Source organism: Eulemur rufifrons, chromosome 17 (assembly GCF_041146395.1).
Source record: "Eulemur rufifrons isolate Redbay chromosome 17, OSU_ERuf_1, whole genome shotgun sequence".
Lineage (NCBI taxonomy): Eukaryota > Metazoa > Chordata > Mammalia > Primates > Lemuridae > Eulemur > Eulemur rufifrons.
In genome coordinates this window covers 28874081-28880681 of record NC_090999.1, presented here as the reverse complement: position 1 = coordinate 28880681, position 6601 = coordinate 28874081, and positions in this window count along the sequence as shown.

The following is a 6601-nucleotide window of genomic DNA, read 5'->3' as shown; positions in this document are numbered from 1 at the left end:
GTCATCTGGGCTACGATGCTGTAAGCTCCTTAGGATTGGGACTCTGGTTTGTTTGTTTTTGACATGTAGCCTAGCACAATGACTGGAATATAGTAGATATTTAAATTTATCTTGAGTGAAAGAAGAAAGTCTTTCTTTTTTTCCATTTCTGCTTACTATTCCCTTCTTAAACTAGTTCACTCATTTGAGCATTTAATCCAATGATTCTCAATTGGACAAAGAGGTGGCAGAGTAGGAGGGGTTCATGTCTTTCACATCTGAGTCACCTGGGAGGCCATTTCAAACCTGTATACCCCCACTACCACCGCTACCATTTCGATACTCCCCACAAAGGGGGGTGCTTCCACCTCTTCAGGCGTCCTGACTGAACCACCATTACTGAAGGAAACGGGCTACAACCCACCTGCGTGTTAGGAGGGCAAAAACGTCCACAACCCGGGAAAATCAGATATTGTGTATCTCATTTAAATATTCCATGCCCAAGAATTTTGTTGCTTCAAATAGATTACGAACTTAGCAGGAATCGTTTGTTCTTCTTGGGATATATTCAACTCATAGAATATGAGAACTAGAAGGACCTAATATTATCTGATTCATTTTTCATATTTCACTGATAAGGAAACTGCGCCTTGAGAATTTAAGTAATGTGCCCATGGTTGGATCCTTTGTAATGGCTAGCACAGTGTTAGGTACATAAGGATCTGTTCAATAGTACAATATTCATTGTATAAATGGAAGAAATAGAGATAAGAATCAGCTGGACCCAAGGTTGGCTTGCCTTTCTAATATGTCTGAGGGACAAAAATGTTCTAGTCTAATTACTTCCAAGCACAAATGCTTAGTCAGAAAATATTAATTGGACCAGTCCTATCTCTGCTTATATCTCTCATCCTGGAGTTTTTATGGCATTGTAAGACTTATTGTATGCTCTAGTATTTATTGTTTGAAATATTTTCCTGTACATTATTAATATATTTCTGCATTTCATTTTCTGCACATTAAATGCTGTGAGAGAATCTTGCTTTGTATTGCCTTGCCTCCCTTAAACACATCCAACCCTAGAACAGTGTTGTGGTTCTAATAATGGTTAACTAAGTTCTTCTCCATTAATTACTGATATATTAACTGATGCCTAACTTCTGAGTAAAGCAGTTGTTGTATAGGTAATATTTACCTTCTTTGAGTTGAATACTGTCATGTGATATAGTCTTAAAAGTAAACGAGCGAGTGAAGTTAAATTTTCTTTTAGGTATGACTACAATAAACATGACATTATGCTGACTTGTTCTTAGAGACTGAAAAGTTTAGCTTGCTGTTATTCAGAAACATGCAATCTTTGTCTGCAAACACTAGCATATTTGAGAATGCTGTATTATTTATTTATTGCACAATCAGAAATCCACAGCCTTGTGAATGTTAATATTTTCTGGGAATGACAACGGATTTTGGAAAAGATAAATGTGTCAAACATGGTCATTAGTTATCCACAGTTTTGGAGCCAGAATTCAATTGCACAGATAAAAACCAAGATGAAGAGTCTAGAGTGGTAATAAATTAGCCTGGGAGTCAGAAAATTAGAGTTCTAGTTCTGACCCTGGCTCTAGCCAGCTGTGAGGCCCTGACTGAGTCTAAAATCTTGCTGGGGCTCTGGCTCCTCATATTTAAAGGCAGAAATCTGAATTTTTGATGATTGGTAATGTCTCTTCCTACTTTAAGATTCTACTATTTATTTAAATCAACAACTATGGTAGAAAGAATATGTAATGGTGATAGCAAGTGTTAGCATTGGGAAAATGGGCTGTAGAATGGAGAGGAATAAACTAATGATCTTTTGATAGAGGAAGGACTTAATCCTTTAACCTAAAATCTTGCCATTTCATAGCATCTGAACTGAATATTATGTGATTATTTCACTCTTTAAAAAGACTTTGAAGTCCATAGCTGTGTCAATCTAAATATTAAGTGAGACCAAGATATCAGATGAGTTGCATAGAGCTAAGAACTCTTGCACAATTCTCAATTATTTGCTTTGTATTATGGAACCACAGGGACCAAACCTATATGATCTCCATGACCAAAACTTTTCAATCATTTCTGCAAAGTTCATTACTCAATTATTTGGTAATTATTATAAGTACCCATTATTACCCAATTCAGCCAAAATCCAATTGGTGTGGAAGGCAGCATGTTGGTAAAAATGATGATGTGGCTCTTCTGTGAGGTCTACTCTGGGTAACTGGTTCACACACCTCTTTTTCTCTTCTTTGAGGTTGTCAGCGGTTTTTCTTTCCCTGCCTATGTCTGGGGTGGTTCTGGATCAATATCATGTGATGAGCGGGCTTGATAGCTCCTTCAGTTCAAAGGGATAAAATTTCACCCTGGCTGAGTGATTGAGGTTTACAGAAAGGAGAAATGATTGCGATTTATAGAGAGGATAAAAGTGGCTCTAAGGAACACGGAAAATTTATGGAAAACTAGGACCAACTTGGGTGATGGGTTTCAGGGGAAGAAGAGGAACAATATCTGGGAAGCATAACAACAGAACTCTAAAAGCCGAGTTGTTTTGTTGAATCCTCACTACTGGAGTTTGTTCTCTTCACTAGAGCATTGCCATCTATGTGGCTCAACCATTCTCTTAATTTGTGCTTCTCTTTGTGTTTGATCAAAATCAACTACCTGAGGCTCTTCATATTTTTCAAGTCAAATTCCTGCCAGAGAATTTATCAGTCTAGCTGATAATCATCCTCTCTGTTTTGGATGGGCAGAATGTCAATATAGCAGACAGCTGCTATCTAAAGAATGGCCTGCTTGCAAGGTTGGCCCTTGGCTGGCATCATGGTGTCCTCCCCATTTCCCAAACTGATAAAGATGGTTCACTGTACCTAGGCTATTTGTGCAGACAATGTGATTTATGTCAGCATGCTTTCTTTCTGGGAGTCTGGAATTTTGGCACGTACTAGACAGATAGTGGATGTGATCAGCTCCCAATAAAAATATTGAATGCTAAGTCTCTAAGTGGGATTTCCTGGGCAGAATCATTGCACATGTGTTATTGCATTTTTCATTAGTGAAAAAAGTAGCATACTCACGTGTATCTTCTCACAGGAGAGAGCACAGGAAGTCTGTGCATGAATTTCTCTAGGTGCTGCCTGTGTCTTTTTCCATTATGATCTGTGTATCCTTGCTATTGCATCACTGTAATAAATCTTAGCCATGAGTCCACCTATATGCAGAGTCCCATGAATTCTACTAGTAAATATCTGAATACGGGGATGGTCTTAGTGATCCTGATACAGGCCACTTCAATTAATTAATCCAATTAATTGTATATGGGGAGAGGGAGGATGGAGTCATACTTAACCTGACCACCACAGTTTACAGAATGGTCTAGAGCAATGGTTGTCAACTCTGGTTGCAATACAGAATCTTCCATGTTGCTTTAAAAATTGGCCGCCAGCCAGGATTAATTAGAATGTTGGAATTAGAATCTCTAGGGGTGGGCCCTGGCGAGTGACATGTTTTAGTGACATGTTTTAAAAGTTCTTTAGTGATTCTAATGTACAGCTGTAGTTGGGACCAAAGGTCTGGATCGATTTTCCTCCACAGGGCTCTAGCTGGTAGTTTGCTTTAGAAGCAGACTATAGGCTTGGGAGGTATTATGATCCATCTGGCCAGTACAATGCACATTTTTCAGATGAAGAAACAAAACAAAACAAAACAAAAACCATGTCTTCAGGCATACTGAAAAAAGTGAGTAGGATTGCCTAGCTATACTTGTAGGCAATACTCTGGGAATTATGTCATTTTAGGGGTTCTAGTGGGGCCATTTTCATATCATAAAGTCTATGCTGACAGCATTCTGTGTTTCCAAACCTTGGTAGAAAAACAAGCAGAAAAAAAAAAAAATTGAAATATGTATAATCAGCTAAAGCTTTCTTGAACATGCTGTTCCACAAAATCTCTCTCTTAAGAAATAAACAGTCACATCTGTTTATCAGGGTTATTCAAAGATCCATGCTAAATTGTTTATCCTGATCAGAGAAACTCTTAACTTTGTCTTTTTAAAAATTCCAGCTGGCAGAAAAGCCCCATGAGGCCAGCCTGTGGTATCATGTGCTCGTTTTTCGGTGTAGACGTGCACAGTAATTGGTCCTTTGGGTATGGGGGATGCAGGTTCCTCCCCAAGTCTTCCTGTCACTGGTTTTCTCACAGCTCCCAGTGCCAAAGCCCTCTCCTGTAGCTGCTGCACAAAAGAGCTCCCAGTTTCCTGTAACAGCTTCTATTTGGCAGATCTATATTACTGCCTTATCCTGCTCACACTGGATGCCTGGCAAATATTTGCTGAGATAGTGGAAATACTGGAAGAAAGAATTGCTGCTGACAGGAGGGAACGCATCCTCCTCCTCCGTGTTTTTCTATAGAGTCCAAGGCTGTTCCATAACCGCCACTGGATAAAAGCAGTTGTTTTCTATATGGACATAGCCTTACCCTGCTTGTACTTGGGAGATATCCTGAAGCCCTGTTCGGATGTAGTTTTTACTCATGATAGGTACAAGGTATTTGTAAGCGACCTTGACTACCTATCACACCATCCCATCCCCCTGCACAGCTTTCACTTTGACTGGCCCTTGCACAGTTGGAGGTAAACAAGACTAAACTGAGCTGGCTTAACTTCACCCTCCAGCCTCCCCTTTATTTGCCTTGCCCTTTGGAGCTGGTGTTTCTCTTATCTACATGTGCCATGTATTCTCTCAAGTTGTTCCCCTTTCCTCAACAAAACCTGCTTTGGGGCTGGGCATGGTGGCTCATGCCTGTTATTCTAGCACTTTGGGAGGCCAAGGCAGGAGGATCACTTGAGGCCAGGTGTTTGAGACTTAGACCAGTCTGGGCAACATAGTGAAACCTCGTCTCTACAAAAAAATTTAAAACTTAGCTGGGTGTGGTGGCACATGCCTGTAGTCCTAGCTATTCAGGAGGCTGAGGCAGGAGGATCACTTGAGCCTAGGAGTTTGAGGCTGCAGTGAGCTATGATTGAGCCACTATACTCCAACCTGGGCTATAGAGTGAGATCTTGTGTCAAAAAAACAAAACCAAAAACCTGATTTGGGAAAAGACTTAAAACTCATTCATTCTTAGTACTTCAGGTTTAAATTTTCTTTCTTTCTATTTTTTTTTTTTTTTTTTTTTTGTGAGACAGAGTCTCACTCTGTTGCCCAGGCTAGAGTGCCGTGGCATCAGCCTAGCTCACAGCAACCTCAAACTCCTGGGCTTAAGCAATCCTTCTGCCTCAGCCTCTCGAGTAGCTGGGACTACAGGCATGTGCCACCATGCCCGGCTAATTTTTTTTCTATATATATTTTTATCTGTCCAGATAATTTCTTTCTATTTTTAGTAGAGATGGGAGTCTCGCCCTTGCTTGGGCTGGTCTCGAACTCCTGATCTCGAGCTATCTTCCCACCTCGGCCTCCCAGAATGCTAGGATTACAGGCGTGAGCCACCGCACTTGGCCTAAATTTTCCTGTGAGTCTTTTAGGAAAGCTCAATGAACAAAGCTTCAGGTGAAGGAAGTTGTTTTTTGTGGGAGTGGTAGTGTAGTGGGCCTTGAGGGTATGACTTCCAGGTACCCTTGGTGCTCTGATTGGCGTTTCCTCCTACCAGCTTATCTCACCTGGTGGCAGCCTCCCTCCAGCTCAGACATACAGGCTTGGAGTATAGATGACCTTTAGAACTGTTACTAAAAGTACCAAAGGAGCAAATCTCAATTCTGCCACCACCATTTTGTGGTCTCCAAAGCATTTCATTTCGCAATTCCATTTTGTTTCTCTTTCCACAAGTTAACTAAGGCGTCTGGCAGCTGTGATGCAGAGTCAGCAGAAACGTTCTGTTTTCCTTTGACTGCCTGGCAATGTCTCAAATTCAAATGAGTTCTCAACCCCATCTGTGCCTTTGGAAGTTTTCCCAAACAAAAGGAGGCTGCTAAAAATATAAGAGTCTTAAAACTGCATGAAATTCTACACCAAGAGGCTTGATCCATTAGAATATTTTGGACCATTAGTATATATCTATAAAAATTAGCCATTGGCAATAAGCTGAAATATTAGTTGGTTAAGGATAATGGATCATTTTAATTTTTTCATTTTGATTATGTACATTTAAAAATTTATCTCTAATGAATGTCTTTTGTTAACAGAAAGTTCTTTTTTAAGTGAGAAAATGATATCAGTTTATAGATGAATTAAATATATTAACTATTAGATGATATAACAATTTTGAGTGAATTCTTTTTCTTTTTTTACAGGTTGACTGCAATTCTTTTTTTTTTTTTTTATTTCAGAATATTATGGGGGTACAAACAAACATTTTGCTTACATAAAGTGCCCTTGTACCATTTGAGTCAAAGTCACAAGTGTGCCCATCCCCCAGGTAGCATGCATTGCACCCATTAGGTGTGAATTTACCGATCCCCTCCTCCCCACTCCCACCTGCTTGATTTCCAATGACTGTTATTTCCATATGTGCATGTAGTGTTGATTGATTAGTTCCAATTTAATGGCAAGTACATGTGGTGTTCGTTTCTCCATTCTTGTGATACTTCACTTAG